Source organism: Aegilops tauschii, chromosome 2 (assembly GCF_002575655.3).
Source record: "Aegilops tauschii subsp. strangulata cultivar AL8/78 chromosome 2, Aet v6.0, whole genome shotgun sequence".
In the NCBI taxonomy this organism is placed as follows: domain Eukaryota; kingdom Viridiplantae; phylum Streptophyta; class Magnoliopsida; order Poales; family Poaceae; genus Aegilops; species Aegilops tauschii.
This window is the reverse complement of record NC_053036.3, coordinates 31,539,274-31,541,214: the sequence shown is the minus strand read 5'-3', so window position 1 is coordinate 31,541,214 and position 1,941 is coordinate 31,539,274. Positions and strand designations below refer to the sequence as shown.

Sequence of the window (1,941 nt, the reverse complement as noted above, 5' to 3'; positions counted from 1 at the left end):
CTTGTTGTTCGACCAATCTCTCGGAGAAGGAGAGGTGGTCGATATCACTTCTCTCTGTATGCATATGTTCATGACGATCTTCTGTTTCCTTCATTTGATTACTAGCTAGCGTGTCTACTCCTCTCCATACGTATATAGTACGTAGCGTTGACCAAGCACGGAGATAAGAGAGGACACTTCTCTCTATTAATTAGCTAGCTAACACAATATATGAAACACCTAAATTAACCCCCGAAAACCCCTAAACCACCCCCTTTCAAAAAAACAAAAACCTCAGCTCCTGCCAGCTGCTGACGCGTGGATGCCTATTGGTCCCGGTTGGTGACACCAACCGGGACAAAAGGCCCTGCCTATTGTTCCCGGTTGGTGGCACCAACCGGGACCAAAGGCCCCCCTGCCTGGGCTGGCAGCAGCGGCCACGTGGAGGACCTTCTGTCCCAGTTCGTGTAAGAACCGGGACTAAAGGGTTAGGGCTTTAGTAACGACCCTTTAGTCCCGGTTCAAAAACCGGGACAAAAGGCCCTTACCAACCAGGGTAAAAGCCCCTTTTCCTACTAGTGATATTGCTTAGTCATGTACTTTTTATGCTTAATTTCAGTGTTCCACCTTGATATGCCTATGTCAACTGCACATAGTTAGAGTAAAAAATAGATGCAACTAGTGCATTTAAATACAGTTGTCATCATTACAATGCCAGTCACTAAGAAACAAGTTACTAACCCATCTAGTCTTGCCGATAATAGCCGAGAACCACAACCACCAGCATGCAGCTCAGGCAATGGGCGGAGAACGGATGGTTGCCCACTTCACGTAAAGCGAATGGTGGATGGAAGGCGACCTCACAAGGAACCAGGGCCACGACTTGCAGTGGGCAACCGGTGGCGAATGGAGGGCTTCCTCGCCGGTTACCTCATCTATTAGGTACATTTTTTGTTTCAGTAGTAATTAGCTCACATGTTATTGCATAAGAACAGTTTCTAAAATGTCGCTTTACAAGGTTGCTGGCCTATTGTTTCACTAAATTGCCTGTGTACATGTGTTGTAGTTTCCTTTTTTTATCCATGGTTATGTAGCTCTTAATCATGAAAAATCGAGGGAGGTTGCGAAATACGCTGTCTTTTCTTTAGTGAACTCTTATGTAACAGTCTATAAAATAAGCTACTGGGTTGTAGGATCTTTGTTTCAAATGGTCAACGCATTCATTGTTGATAAGATTGCAAGCACTGGAATACAGTTCTATATAATAGCATGTGAGCTAATTATAACATTTGTACAAACTATATTGTTAACTATGTTATCATGAGAATTTATTGATCAAATCTGTGTTAATCCACATATGAGCTTTTGAACAACTTGCGCCGATTCCACTTTCCTGACAAATGTGTGCAAACTGTTTTCAGGTACTTACCCAACTGGTGCACATGGATGTGATGACTTTGCAGTGTTTATGGACCAACCAACCTGTAATCATGGATATTACGTGTGTTGTAGACCATTTGGTGTTTCAGAGCTTGCACTTTGTGAATGTAGATACAGACTTGTGTGTTCTGGACCATCTTAGTTGAAGTCTCTCATACTAGCAAATAGTCCCATCCTTTTGTAACTTATGTGTTTTGGGTGATTGTAAAGATGGCCAAAACTATGCTTTGTCAAGATTGATGTGTTTTTCTACTGGTGTTCAATGTATATGCATGATTCTGAACATATTTTCATTGCGGTGCAGTATGTGTTCATCTTGAACCTGCTTCTGGGTGAGGATAATAATTGAATATGTATTGTTTTGATTGCATATCAGCTTAGCAACAATTTATCTGTTGGCAAAGGAAATAACTGTCGGTGTAGGTAGGGTGTACGTTGATAGATCATCTGTTGGGGTAGATAGGGTGTACATGGCTAATAAAGTGTCGGCAAAGGTAGGGTGTATGTGCACACGCTATCTGT

General features: G+C 42.3%; 1 long non-coding RNA gene across 1 annotated transcript; it reads left to right on the top strand.

Annotated features, from left to right (window-relative positions):
• The first annotated feature begins 609 nt into the window (after positions 1-609).
• LOC120974889 (uncharacterized) lies at positions 610-1,712 on the top strand. The gene is made up of 2 exons (XR_005770329.3): positions 610-921; positions 1,401-1,712. It is a non-coding gene; the product is annotated as an uncharacterized lncRNA (long non-coding RNA).
• The last annotated feature ends 229 nt before the right edge of the window (positions 1,713-1,941 follow it).